The sequence below is a fragment of the Lissotriton helveticus genome, chromosome 1_1 (assembly GCF_964261635.1).
Source record: "Lissotriton helveticus chromosome 1_1, aLisHel1.1, whole genome shotgun sequence".
Lineage (NCBI taxonomy): Eukaryota > Metazoa > Chordata > Amphibia > Caudata > Salamandridae > Lissotriton > Lissotriton helveticus.
In genome coordinates, this window is record NC_136057.1 from 140,187,707 (window position 1) to 140,203,378 (window position 15,672).

General features: G+C 49.8%; 1 protein-coding gene across 2 annotated transcripts in view; it reads left to right on the top strand.

Annotated features, from left to right (window-relative positions):
- Positions 1-15,672, top strand: part of KDM2A (lysine demethylase 2A) — a 789,087-nt gene that overhangs the window by 683,686 nt on the left and 89,729 nt on the right. The window lies entirely within an intron of this gene.

Here is a 15,672-nt window from a genome sequence, read left to right on the forward strand (position 1 = left end):
TTCCCTGTGCTCCTTGTTGTGCAGGCAATATAAATATATTGCAGCTCAAAAGCATTTTTGGCACATGCTGTCACTTGTCCTGAAGCTAAGCACCTCGTGTTTTATACAAGAAAAAATCTTAAACACCTTCTCTGAATGTTTCTTGCCGACTTCAGTCTGACTCATTAGTTTCAAAGTAGTTACATTTGTAGAGAAAAAGTACAGCAGTATTTTATTCCTGCAGTTAGCCAAACATGCAAAAAACGTTTTGTAGCATGAACATTTCTGGATTCACGTGCTGTGCATTATTCCACCATTCTGGATCCAGAATTGCCTATTGTTTTTTTGGGCATCATACTTTTTTTTGTGACCTCAGACTCATGCCCCAAAAACCCTGCACGGAATGGGGTCAGAGAATGCATATAGACACAAGAGGTGCATGGGTTCCTTTTTGGAGACCCAGTCTTTGATCTACTGGTGCATCCAGTGTCTAAATGCCAACCGTTAGAAAATTGAACAATTATGTTGGGACCTGAGCAATAAACGTTCCATCTTTATTGATGTCTGTCTTGCATGCCTTCCTGTTTGTATTTCAGTTAATCACAACAAAAATAAGATGCGTTAGCTGATAAATACAGAACGTACGTATTAAGCTAAGCTAATCTGCTCTACTCCACAAGTGTGTGATTACAGGGAATTGACCACGTTGTCATATCCAGGCAGTCATGAAAACCCCCAAGTAAGGGTCAATCAGAATCATTGTGTTTGGCTGACATTTTATATCATATTTGGTGTTCTTGTGCCGTGTACACATGCCATTATTGGGTAAAGGAAGAAACGTTAGCTTTAGGCCAAAATGACAGTGCTGATCAAGAAGGAAAAAAAGTTTTGCAGCATGAATAATTTATGGATTCATATGCTGTGCAATATTCCACCATCTCGTGGTTGACCGTGAAATTCTAGCTCTTCCATTTTGTTCCTCTTCTTTGATCGCGTGAACAGTTTGTTTCTCTGTGTCCTCAGAAGCCTGCCCCTGCAGTCCTTTTGTGTGGTTACTTAGACGACTGGCTCATAAAAGCAAGATCGTACAACCAGTGTGCACAACACACAAAACAAACAATTCAAACACTGCACAACTTAGGGTTTACGATAAACTACACCAAGTCGCACCTAGAGCCTTCGCACGTTATCCAGTATTGGGGGTGTCTTTCATAGATTCACATGCCTGAATCATTCCCCGTCGTCGAGACGGGAGCCTCCGGTATATAGAAAAGTAATGTCCTATAGACATACATAAAGAAAAAATAGGCCAAAGGGCCTCACCTTAGTAGCCTATCCTTGTCCTTATGCAAAAAGGACCAAACTCTTAGAGCCAGCCAATCAGCTATCACCTCCCTCTAGAACCTTCCCTGCAGGAGCCTCAGTCTCTCAGATTTTCTACCGCACGTTGTGCTAGGGAGTCTCCAGCCTGAGCTCTCCTCAGGATATCTTCTAAAACTACTTTTTTCACTTGGAAACAGGATTGCCTTCTCATATTCTTCAACTGAGATATTTCAGACTCTTCTCTAGCAGTAAGTGCTGTCTTTCCTTACCTTTTTTTAAGGAATGTCTGGATCCCAGAAGAAAGCCCTTTTCAGGGCCTGCTCTTCATGTGGGAAGAAAAGGCTCCATGTGGAGGACAAGCACGAGCTGTGCTTATACTGCCTTTATCCGGACCACTTCCCCAAGGACTGTAAAATCTGTCGATCTTTCCCTAATAAGACCTTGAGGGATAGAGAAGGCCGACTTCTCATTTGGCTGGACAGGCTGAAACAGAGGGACGATGTGGTGTCCTCAGAGGGCAGCTTCTCCATGACTTCGGACGTCTCCCTCAAGAGGCCAAGGGGGGACCCCCCTGGCCCCTCACACTCCTCCTATGAAGATGCAAAAGAAATCTTCAGAGGCAAAATCTACGACCTCCTCAGTGTCTGCAACAGGCTCTCACGCCTTTAAGAAGCCTGCGCACTCATCCACCAAGCCTGCGCCATCTTCCACGCAAAAGAGAGCTGTGACGCCACTCGCCGTCTCCACAACGACGACGGTGTCGACGACGGCGTCGTCAGTCCTCGCATCGACGACGACCACCCCATCGTCGTCGGCAGGTAGGCCCATCCCATCTGTCATACTGCCGAAACCGTCGTCGACTAAAACATCATCGACGACGAAATTGGGGCCGTCGACGACGACCCCGTCGACGAAGAGCTCATCGACGTCAAAATCGGGGCCGCCGACAATGACACCGTCGACGAGGAACCCATCGTCGACGATGACACCGTCGACGAGGAACCCATCGACGACCAAACCAGGGACGTCGACGACGAGAAGCCCGCCGTCGACGGAAGACGCGTCACCAAGACCGTCGACGAAGAAGACGTCGACGAGGAATGAATCGTCGACGAGAAATGAATCGTCGACGAGTGCCTCGTCGACGACGACCGCGTCGTCGCCGAAAACATCGACGACGACGAAAATCTCGTCGCTTGAACCACCGACGACGGAGAACATGCCGTCGACGACGAAACCGTCGACGGCAGGGTCGTCTACGACCAGGGACAACGCGGAACCATGGATGAAGTCCAAACTAGTGGAACCGTCGTCATGGACGCTGCCTCCGCCGACACCACCGCGCAAACTGCCAAAGAAGCTGATCACGCCGGAAACGACATCCCCAAGCAAAGTGCAGAGCCACTTACCTTCTGACTTTCTCCAGAGTGAGGAATCGGAAGAGGAAATTACGACTCAAGCTATGTCCATCTCAGACCTCCACGTGAAATGCCAAAGCACTGATGAGGAACAAGAGGAGTTTACCTACCAGGAACACTCTTTCCAAGCGCATGTACGGACGGAAGTGACCCCAATGGTGTGCCTTCCTGTGTCCATCGTGGATGACCTTAAACTTCTCATCCAGGACTACAAGCAGCGTTTCCCGGAGGCACGGGCTGCTGAGGATAGGGGCCCAACGCCGGCTGCATCTGCTCCACCGGCAGCCCCACGATAGACGCGACCACCTCCGCAGGCCTCCCATGAGACAGTCTCACCTCAAGTAGTGGAATCCTCAGAGGAGGAAGCTGAGGAGATGGAAGAAGGTGAAGTCCCTGAGGATCGCACGGATCAGGACGAAGACGACGAGTATGTCGCGCCCTCCCCAGCTTCACCCCAACCACGCCAGTCGGATTCTCCGCCAGTGGACATTGGCGGGTTCCATAAGTTAGTGGAACGGGCAGCAAAGCGTTTCCACATGGACATGGAATCAACGGAAACAGAATGTTTCTTATATGATTTTAAAGAACAAACAAAAAAGATCACTAAAGCAATTCCGATTATAGACTTTCTCTGGGACCAGGGAAAGAAACTGATGGCTACGCCGGCCTCCATACCGGCGGTGATCCCACGGCTGGACAAGAAATACAAAGCTCCCACCAAGGCGGCAGTTTGTTTCCATGGGCACCCGAAACCGGATTCAGTGGTGACCCAGGCAGCTCAGAAGAATTCCCGCAACCCTTCCTCTCCCTTGTCAGCACCACCGGACAAAGAGGGAAGAAAGTTGGATACCATCGGGAAACGGTTTACCACTACGTCAGCCATGACTATCAAAGTCGCCAACTCTATAGCCCTGTTGGGACGTTATAATCGCCAACTGTGGGAAGACATAGTCCCTTATTTGGCGGAGCTACCTGATACAATGCAAGAAGAGGTCCAGGCACTGCTCTCAGAAGGTCAAGCCTCGGCAGCGGAAATCATAGATTGTGCCATAGATGGAGCCATGACTGGCTTTCGCCAATTAGCTGGTGCTGCAGTCCTGTGGCGCCAGGGCTGGCTTAAGGCTACTTCATTTAGACAAGAAGTGCAAACGAAGGTGCTAGACATGCCCTTTGACGGCCAACATCTTTTCGGAGCCACAATTGATGAAGTGCTCCAGAACATCAAAAAAGACACCGATACGGCTAGAGCGCTGGGTACGCTGCAGGCTAGAAACCAGTCCTTTCGGGGCAACAGGTCCAGAGGTCAACCCTCCTACAGGGGGTCATTCCAGAATAGATCCTCATATTCATACCAAAATAAATCGCAGTACCCGCAGAAGCAACAGCAGAGTCGCCAAACTTCGTATGGCAGATCGAACTTCCGTGGAAAGAACCAGAGGAGGGGCACTGGCGGACGCCAGTGACCGATTACTCCAGCCAGTCCCGCCACAATCTCCCTCATTCAAAATTGGAGGAAAGTTGACCCATTTCCTACACAATTGGCATCTCATAACAGATCGGTGGGTACTACAACTAATAAGATTCGGCCATTCCCTGGAATTCATCACCATCCCACCTCCAACACCGCCACGCAAACTGCCACACAAACACCTGCGGCCTTTGCTCCTGGAAATATCTGCGATGTTGACGAAGGGAGCGATCGAGAGGGTCCCCTCGTCTCAAAGAGGACAGGGATTCTATTCCCGCTTCTTTCTTATTCGCAAAAAGGGGAAAAAGTGGAGGCCCATATTGGACCTCAGAGCCCTCAACTCTTTCCTAAAGAGTCAGTCGGTCAGGATGGTGACGATCCAAGAAATACTAGGCATCCTCGAAAGAGGAGACTTCATGACATCCCTGGATCTCCAGGATGCCTACTACCACATCCCAATACTCAAAGGGCACAGAAAATTCCTAAGATTCGAGGTGGCAGGACGCCACTACCAATTCAAAGTGCTGCCGTTCGGCCTCAAATCCGCGCCGCGGATTTTCACGAAGTGCCTTTCTCCTGTGGCAGCCTTCCTACGTCAAGTGGGTCACCAGGTCTTCCCTTACCTCGACGACTGGCTGGTGAAAGCTCCCTCAGCGACAGGCGCGACCTCATCCTCCAACGCCTGCACCAATCTCTTTCTGCACTTAGGATTAACTCTCAATCTCGAGAAATCCTGCATGACCCCGACCAGACGCATCTCCTTCCTGGGGGCAACCTTGAACACGGAATGCGTAAAAGCATTTCCTTCGAAGGAACGGAAACACAAGATCGTATCTCTGGCCACGGCTGTGGCTTCGAGAAAGACCATAAAAGTTCGAACTTTCAAATCACTACTGGGCATGATGTCGTCCTGTATCCTCCTCATCGCCCACTGTGGCCTCAGGATGCGCCCATTGCAAGAAGCCCTCTCATGCCAATGGACTCAAAGTACAGGCTCTTTCGACGACACGGAGAGAATAACACCACAGATGTCCAAGACCCTGCAATGGTGGATGAATCACAGGAATCTGTCGACAGGACTACCCTTCCTCCTCCCAGCAGCACCTTTGGTGATCACCACGGATGCATCCCTGGAAGGTTGGGGAGCGGTCCTCCAGGACCTCCAGGTCAGCGGCAAATGGTCGGAGCAGGAGAAGAAATTCCACATAAACCTTCTAGAACTGCGAGCGGTCTTCCTGGCACTGAAGGCCTTTTTGCCACGTATCCAGAACTCCCAGGTGCTCGTCAGGACGGACAACACCACGACGATGCACTACCTGAACAAGCAGGGAGGGACGCGTTCGCTCACTCTATCACGCGAATCGCAAGAAATCTGGAACTGGCTAGTGCTCCAAGGGATCACGCTCAAAGCGGAATATGTCCCGGGCAAGGACAATACCATTTCAGACGCACTCAGCAGACGGACGTCTCTCACTCACGAATGGGAGATCAACCAAGGTACACTGGATCAGGTGTTCTCAGAATGGGGAATCCCAAGGATCGACCTCTTTGCCACCAGGGAGAACGCCAAATGCCCAAACTACGCAAGTTGGCGTCCCCAACAAAGGTCACTCGGAAATGCCCTTTCCATCAGTTGGTTCGGCGTCTTTGCGTACACTTTTCCCCCCTTCCCGATGATTCCCAGGGTCCTCAGGAAGATGAAGGCAGAACCTTGTACCCTGATCCTCATTGCCCCGTGCTGGCCGAGGCAGCACTGGTTCTCGGACCTTCATCGCCTCTCCATCAGAACTCCGATTCGTCTGCAACAGCACCCGAACCTGCTAACTATGTCCAACGGACAGATCCAACACCCGAACCTACCATCGCTCAGATTATCAGCCTGGCTCCTGAGCACAGAGAATTCTGTCATCTAGACATCCCACAGGACTGCAGGGAGGTCCTAGCGAAAGCACGAGCAGACAGTACCAACAGAACGTACTCCCTCAAGTGGAAGCGGTTTTGCTTATGGTGCGTGGAACACAAATTGTCGCCTCTCCGGATCACCCCTGTACAGATATTGCCATACCTTCTACACTTGGCGGAGTCTGGGTTGGCACATGCATCTATAAAGGTTCATTTGGCTTCGATTTCACGATACACTAGGTCCTCGACGGCCCCTTCGCTTTGGTCCAGCAGGCTTATTAAACTGTTCCTCAAAGGCCTCTATAGATCGTACCCAAGACCTAGAAGGATTCCACCTACATGGCATCTAAATTTGGTCCTCGCCCAACTTATGAGGCATCCTTTTGAGCCCATTCATCGAGCACCCATCAAGTACATCTCATGGAAGGTGGCTCTTCTGCTCGCTCTAACATCTGCCAGGAGAGTCAGCGAGTTACAAGCTCTATCCATTCAGGAACCATTTATGCAATTTAAACAGGACAGAGTGGTGCTGAGGATGAATCCCAAGTTCATACCAAAAGTGCCTTCAGACTTTCACCTTGATGAACCGGTGGTTCTACGTTCCTTCTTTGCAAACCCTACCACTGCAGCAGAAAGGACATTACACTCCTTAGACCTCAAAAGGTGTATAAAGTTTTACTTGGACAAGACGAAAGACTTCAGGAAGTCTTCACAACTTTTTGTGGCCTACAGTAGACCAAGGCTTGGTCTACCTCTAACGAAACAGAGTATATCAAGGTGGATCTCTTCAGCGATAGCATTCTGCCATGAAAAGGCCGGCCGGCCGTTGAATGCCACGGTTCATGCACATTCCACAAGAGCAATGTCCACATCAGCAGCGCTGTTCGCTGGAGTGCCGATTCTGGACATATGCAGAGCAGCGACGTGGAAGTCACCGCATACGTTCGCCAGACACTACTGCCTGGATGTTGAGCTTCTGCAGGACGCAGCAGTGGGTCAGGTGGTGCTTCGACATCTATTCCAGTGAGGTGAGCCTTCCTACATCCCGCCATCCTGGTATGCACATCTCTTCTATTTGGTTATGTTGATGTATCCTAATGCTTACAGTCGCATGATACTAAGTGTATTATATAACTGATTATATGGCATCATTGCATCAGAAATGTGCATAATGTATTGCTAACTACTCTGATTCAGGCATGTGAATCTATGAAAGACACCCCTAATACTGGATAAGAAATGCGTTACTTACCTGTAACAGCAGTTATCCAGTATTGGTGTCTTTCATAGATTCACATGCAACCCTCCCGCCTCCCCTGGAAGGTCTCACTTTCTCTCTACCTGCATTACGCCTACCTAGCTTGGTGCGTACGAAAATCTGAGAGACTGAGGCTCCTGCAGGGAAGGTTCTAGAGGGAGGTGATAGCTGATTGGCTGGCTCTAAGAGTTTGGTCCTTTTTGCATAAGGACAAGGATAGGCTACTAAGGTGAGGCCCTTAGGCCTATTTTTTCTTTATGTATGTCTATAGGACATTACTTTTCTATATACCGGAGGCTCCCGTCTCGACGACGGGGAATGATTCAGGCATGTGAATCTATGAAAGATACCAATACTGGATAACTGCTGTTACAGGTAAGTAACGCATTTCTTCATCAATATCTAGGAGCTACTATAAACACATCGGTAGCTCTAGCATATCCCAGTCAAGCCAGGATTCAAAGTATTCAGAACTTAGTCTCCCTTTTTCAATTCCAGCACTCTCTCCAAGCCAGAGTGTTCATGAAACTGATAGGCATGATGGCGTCTTGTATCCTCATAGTTCCCCACGCAAGACTGCAAATGCGACCACTTCAAGAATGTCTAGCACAACAGTGGAATCAGGCTCAAGGTCAGCTCACAGACCTGGTGTTGGTAGACAGCCGTACATATCGCTCTCTGCAGTGGTGGAACACCAAAAATTTGACAAAGGGACGGCCGTTCCTAGATCCAGTTCCACTGATAGTGCTCACGACAGATGCATCCCTCACAGGATGGGGAGCCCATCTCCTGCATTATACCACACAAGGTCAATGGAACAATCAACAGAAACAGTTCCACATCAACCATTTGGAGTTGCTAGCGATTTTCCTAGCACTCAAAACATTTCAAGTACAAATACAAAACAAAGCTGTACTAGTCCGGACGGACAATATGACAGCCATGTATTATATATAAAAACAGGGGGGGGGGACACTCTCTGCAACTGTCCCAACTTGCACAGAACATTTGGAGATGGGCCATCCCTCAAAACATACATCTGACAGTAGAACACCTTCCAGGGATCCACAACCAGATAGTTAAGTCGCCAATCACAACAGATTCACGAATGGGAGTTGCACCCACAAGTACTTCAACCATTCTTCCAATTGTGGGGGCATCCACAAATAGACCTGTTTGCCACCCATGAGAACTCAAAATGCCCAACCTTCGCCGCCAGGTTTCCACACCCACGGTCGGAGGGGAATGCAATATGGATGAACTGGTCAGGCAGATTTGCGTACGCTTTTCCGCCTCTCTCACTCATTCCACTAGTAGTACGCAAGCTCAGACAACAGTCCCTCAAACTAATGCTAGTGGCCCCCACATGGGCACGTCAGCCGTGGTTCACCACGCTACTAGATCTCTCATTGGTTCCACATCAGAAATTACAGCTCACGCCATCCCTGTTAACACAGAACCATGGAGAAATAAGACACCCAGAACCAAGCCAACTGAATTTGGCAATCTGGCTCCTGAAGTCCTAGAGTTTGGTTACTTAAACTTACCAACAGACTGTATGAATATAATTAAAGAAGCTAGAAGACCCACTACCAGAGCATGCTATGATGCTAAGTGGAAAAGATTTGCAATATATTGTAACAACAATCACATTGATCCTTTGGATTTTTCCATGCAAAATATTATTTGCTACCTTATACATTTACAAAGGTCCAATTTGGCTTACTCTTCCATACGCCTACATCTGGCAGCTATTGCAGCGTATTTACAAAATAGACAACATCTATCTCTATTTAGAGTACCTGCAATAAAAGCATTTATGGAAGGATTAAAAAGAATATTCCCACCCAGGTTACCACCTGCTCCAGTATGGAACCTAAATGTAGTCCTTACAAGACTCATGGGACCCCCTTTTGAGCCGTTACATAAATGTGAACTGCAATTCCTAACATGGAAAACTGCTTTCCTTGTTGCCATTACCTCTCAGAAGAGTAGGTGAAATCCAAGCATTCACAATAGAAGAACCATTTTTTCAAATACATCCTAACAAAGTGGTTCTTAGACCCAATCCAAAATTCCTGCCAAAAGTGATTACTCCTTTTCACCTAAACCAGTAGTTACCAGTGTTTTTTCAAAAACCAGACTCTGTTGCAGAAAGAGCTTTACACACCTTAGATGTTAGAAGAGCTCTATTATACTACACAGATAGGACTAAATCCTTCAGAAAGACAAAATAACTATTTGTATCTTTCTCTCCCCCACACAAAGGCAATCCCAACTCTAAAGGAGGTATTGCTAGATGGGTTGTAAAGTGTATTCAAATATGCTATCACAAGGCTAAACGTACACTAACAGTTCCTCCTAGAGCACACTCCACTCGCAAACTAGGAACCTCTATGGCTTTCTTAGGAAACATACCATTAGAGGATATATGCAAGGCAGCCACATGGTCTACAATACACACCTTCACTAAACACTATTGTGTTGATGTGCAAGCCAAGCAGCAATCTGCAGTAGGCCAAGCTGTTCTTAAAACATTATTTCAGTATGCTGCAACGGATACAAGCGACCACCGCTAAGGGAGACACTGCTGCACAATCGTTGCAAAATGTAGGATCTGCAGCTCATATGCCTCGAACGGAAAATGCTACTTTTGCAGCGTGAATCTTTCTGGATTCACTATGCTGTGCATATTCCGCAATCTGGTGGTTGGGTCCGGAATCGTAGTCTGTTTTTTTTTTTTTTTTTTTTTTTTTTTGTCGTAGCCCAGGTGGGCGTCGACGTCCCACCATTTGGTGTACCTTCGGTGACGTCGGCGTGCTTCCGGCGGAAGCTACCACCCTTGGGCGCCATCTTCAGATTCTTTTTTCCGCCGTTGGGTCTGGATCGTCGCGTGAAGCTCCAGAAGTTTTGGAGGAGGAAAGGAGAAAATACAGCAAATCTTCAACGGTGAAGACCTGAGAACATCGAGAGAAGAGCACCTTTAGAAAAGAGACGACGAAGAAAGGAGAGAACTTCGAAATCTTAGACGTCCTTGGAGGAATGCGCACACAGGGGGCCCCCTGAGCGCAGGGATGTACAAGACGCCCTTTAAATTCTGCAAGAACTGCCACCACAAGTTCGCACAGAAGGCCCAGCACCCAGTCTGCAACCTCTGCCTGCCAATCGACCACGAGAGCAGAGACTGCAAGCCGAAGACACTCCGAGTTCGAGAAAGACAGAGGACGGCTCACCACACGATGCAGGGCAAGGGCCAAGCCCCGATGCTTTATGAACTTGGCCTCTCCACCGGCGACTAGGACAACATCGCCGAAGGCCCAGATGAATTTACGGTCGCTGAGACCGATAAGAAAATGCCTGATAAGGTAGGAGAGTCTACGACCCCGAAAACTCCCACAGGGCCTCGAAAACCTGAGGCAGACTCTCGAAAGTCTGAGCACAGAGCCTCGAAAGGAGCACCGGCGCCGAACAAATCGACGACCGAAGCTGCATCCTCCGAAAAAGAGCCCAGTGGATCCTCCGAGAAGGACTCCCGGAGGCCGAATACCAGCGAAAAGCAAAGGTCATCGAAGCAGCCCCTGAAAAAGGGCCTTCGACTTCGACGTCGAAAGAAAAAGAGCCGAAGAAAGCTTCGACGACGACGCCGAAAAGAGCGGCCGAAACGCTCGACGGCGAACAGGCCGCAGAAATGCAGAGAAAGAGAAGAAGGCTCGAGGCCGAAATTGAGAACATCCTTCAGAGAAAGAAGGACTTCGATGAAAAGATGAAAAGTTACAGGATCCCCTCGAAGCAGGCACCGACTGTCGCTGAGGTACAGGAGCTCGAGGAGTTCGACGTCGAAGAGCCGCCGAAAACTCCGGAACCTTCGGAGCACGAAGAGGAGGAAGACCTCTACTACACAGAAGGGGATTACAGGGAACAGCAGTCAAGCTACGGCTCAGGTTCCTCGACGGTCCAAGACCAGGAATGGCAGGACATCGAGGCCGAAAACCCAGAGGAGGCGGCGGAAACATACCCCTCGAGGCCTTCGCCACCGGATGACATTGGGGCATACAATGAGGTGGTAAGAAAGGCGGCAGCAGCTTATGGAGTTAAGCTGGAAGAGGAGAAGCCAAAAGCAGACTTCCTGCTCGAGACATTGCTCCCCATACAGACAAGAAGCCAGTTCCTGCCCATTGTAGGAGAGTAGGGTCTGCAATCCTATGATCACCCAGATTTTTGCTTTTTGCTTCACTGGTTTATGACTTTCCCTGGCTGTGGGCCTGCTAATCAGACCCACAGCCTAGCTGTTCTCTCTATTCCAAATTGTACCCAGGTACTGAATTGGCACTGGGCCCTCTCTAAGTCCCTGTACCCAGGGCTGAGGTGCACCCAGAAGTCTCCCAGGGGCTGCAGCATGTATTATGCCACCCCTGGACTGACTAACCAAACAGACACAACTGGCTGCTTGACAGCTGGGGGCAAGGTGGTGTACTCACCCTTTGCTTTAGATATAGTATCCCTATATCTAAACCTAAATGGACACACAGATCTCCTATCCCTATATCTAAACCTAAATGGACACACAGATCTCCTATCAGTCACTCCTCTGGCAGGCCTTAACAATCCTGAAGGCAGAGTGCTTGGAATCGTGTGAGATAGTGCTCTGGCATGAGCTGAGCCTGCCTACGGCTTTCGGGATCCATCCCTTAGCCGTTTCCATGATATCGCATACCATATACTCTTAAGTGCATTATAATCCTCGCGGTTATATGCCAACTCTGGTATCGCTTTATCAAAACATGTCGAGTAAGGTGTCATACGAATTGGAATACTAACCCCTCGCCAATTCTGGCGACGGGGTTAGCATTCCACCCTTCTAGAGGGACACGACATGTATGTAACCTGTAACCCCGGTTAAAGTCAGACATAGCCTTAGCTCCACAAAATGGATGCTGCCACCGAGACACAAGTCTGCCCTCCTGCTGCTGGGAGACCTCCCAGAGCAGGAGGCAAGGACAAAGGGTTTCCTGTCAGGGGCGGTGCCAGCACCGTCCCAGACAGGATTTTGTGTATCCTAGGTAGGCAGGGCTATAGAGGAAGGTGACTGCAAGTGGCACCCCGGTGCTCACTGTGCATAGGCCGGCTGAAACCAGTTCCAGGGGCACTCCAGCCCCTGGCCTGGGGAAAGCCCGCCAAAGGAGAGGGGTGTAACCACCCCCCTCCTAGTCCCACCCATAGGGCAGGACTTAGTCGCGTGCCAGCCCCTTTTTGCAGGATAAAGGTAGGAACTGGCCCCCTTCCAAATCAGATCATCTTTGAATCCTGAAACTACTTTCTTCAAGAAGGAACTCAAGACTCTTCTCAAGATTTCTCCCTTGTGACTAAGGAGTAGTCACCCTGCAGCAGCAGGCACCAACCAAGCATCGCGGTTTGTTGCCAGTCTCTCCTTCGGATCAAGACTGCTCCAGCACGACGAGAACCGGCTTCCCTGGCACCTCTGACCTCAACCTGCATCATCAGCCCAGCTGTGATCCGTGGGTGTGACGAGACCTCGAGGGACCGGCCATCTTCAGAACTGCACGACGCTTGTCCAGCACGACTCCCGAGTGACCCTCGCCTGAGTGCTTTGGGGTAAGAGAAGCCCCGACCCTGAGCAGCTCCAGCACCGAAGTTCAGCCCCCCTACATCCACGAGATCTGCGTGGGGCCCTTCTGCTTTTTGCTGCTCACCGCGTTGTCCAGGTCGCTTGCCCGTTGGCTAGTGGCCCCCTCACGACGCTCCACGACGACAACTACTGCTGGTCTGGTTGCTCCAGACTGGCCCTTGCTCCCCTCCAAAAGAGGAGCACCCTGGACCCTCCTGGTCCACTCAAGACGCCATTTTAGGTCCACCGCGTGGGCCTTGCATTTGCCAAGACTTGTTGCCCAATCCTGGGTCCAGCGACGTCGACAGCAAGTACCTTCGTGGGACAGCTCGCCCCTCCATCCTGGTCGCCGACAATGCCTCCTGGTCCGAGAGACTGCAGAGCCCAGCAGCGCCCACTCACCTGGCTGAGGTGACTTCGTCCGGTGCCATCCTGGTGCCCACTCAAATCACTGGCTAGTGATTCAGAACTTGGTCCCCTCTGCTTACAGGTTTTTCCTTCCCTGATCCAGGCTTGGATCACTCCGAACTTTCTTCACTGGCCGCCTGCCAGCAACTCTTTCTTCAGGCTCCTGGATCTTCAACGTGGGTTTCCGACGCAACTTCAACCCTATGCAGCCGCAGCCCCTGGGCTAGGTAACCCGAGTACTCCGGTGCTCCAGCATAGTCCAACACCCTAAGTGTTCGGATCCACTCCCGTTTTCGACCCACCTAGTCGGGTTCGCCCGAGAACAGTAACTTTGTCTTTACTAGCTTCCATAGACTTTTTCCCGCCTTACGCGTGAGAGTTCCCACTCTGCACACGACGTCCACAGGCCTCCTGCTACTAATCTAAGGGTTCAGTATTGTAGGCCTAGCGTTTCTAAAGTCTATGAGAATAGTTACTTACCTGCTAGTAATTCGCATTCCACTTTTGTAATATATGGTTTTTCGTGCCCCTCGGGCATTTGTGTAAATTGTGCGACTTAAAGTATTTTCGTAAGAGTTTTGTTGTGTGCTTAGCTCCCTGACTCATAAAGAGTTCAGGGTAGACTTGTTATAAATAAATATCTGTTTATTTTCATAACAACTTGTGTGGTGTCCAAGGGGTAATGTGATGGTAAAACAGCTGGCTTAACACGCCCTCTAGAGTCTTAGCCTTAGACTGCTCGTATCCATGCTACTAGGATAGCTGGTCTATCAGGTTGACTTATAACCAATCATCAATAAGGGTTGTTTGGACTGATACATAGTGTTCACTAGAATAGTGAGCACTGCATATCAGGCCAACTTCTCACACCCATGCTCAAGAGTATCACAGACCAGGGGAAGGAGGCCTTCAAGGACTCGGCTACATGCAGATCTGTAACGTCGAGGACAGAGAAGAAATACAAATTCTCCTCCCAAGACCCAGCTTACTTCAAGGGATCCGTCACTGCAGATTCTATAATCGCTGCAACGGCCAGGAAAAGGGCAAACGTCCCAACAACGTCTGGACCCCCACCTGACAAAGAAAGCACAAGGATGGATCTAACTGGCAGGAAGATTGAGAGGAACGCCGCAACGCACTGGCGGATGGCAAATTCCAACGCTCTCCTGAATAGGCATCAATACCAGCACTGGGATGAGATGGGACAGTTGCTCAAGCACCTCCCGGAGCAATACCGTGAGAGGGCATCACACCTTGGGGAAGAGCATCGCCAATTCGTGCCTGAAGACAGCCTTGGATGGGGCAGAAACATCCAGCAGACTGATGGCCATAGGCATCACAGAAAGAAGGCAAGCCTGGCTCAGGATCTCAGGATTCAAGGCTGAGGTTCAGAACAACATCCTAAACACACCCTTCAACGGTGAAACACTGTTCGGAGCCCCAGTTGATGGTAAGCTCACCCAACTGAAGAAGGACAACGAGACGGCAAGGTCCATGGGGGCCCTGCAGTTCAGAGGGATGAGAAGGGGCACTCCTACACGGAGGCCTAACGGCAGAGGTGGAAGTCAGCGAGGAGATTCTCACCAGAGTTTCCACCAGGGGCAACAGAGTGACAACCAAGGCCACCAGGGCCAGCAGAGGCAAAGCTGGAACTACCAAAGCAGGGGCCAGTCCTTTCGGTCAAGAGGAAATGGACGGGGCCAGAGAAGGAGAGGCGGTGAACAACCCCCCTCTAAGTGACTTCACACGAAAGGTGCTCCACCACCCAAACCCTCCGGGGGAGGAGCACGGAAAAACAAAGAGGAGAGGGCTACACGGACAAGACACAAAGGAACATGTAACGCCGGTAGGAGGAAAATTGAGATTTTTTCTCCAGGAGTGGAGAAAAATAACAGACAAGTGGATACTCAATATTATGCAGTTCGGATACTGCATAGAGTTGGAAAAGAGGCCACCAAACAGAAAACCAAAGAAAAGACAGCACTCGGGAAGAGAGCTGCAACTACTGCAAGAGGAAGCCCAAGAACTCCTCCTCAAAGCGGCCATCGAACGAGTTCCTTTCAAAGAACGGAACAAGGGAGTGTACTCAAACTACTTCCTAGTGCCAAAAGTGGACGAAAGTCTAAGACCCATCCTGGACCTACGGTTCCTAAACAAATACGTCAAAACTCAAAAATTCAAAATGACGTCCCTACAAGAGGTCATCCCACAGATAAAAGCCGGGGACTTCTTGTCCACCATAGACCTCGAAGATGCGTACCTGCACATCCCCATGAACAGGCAGCACAAG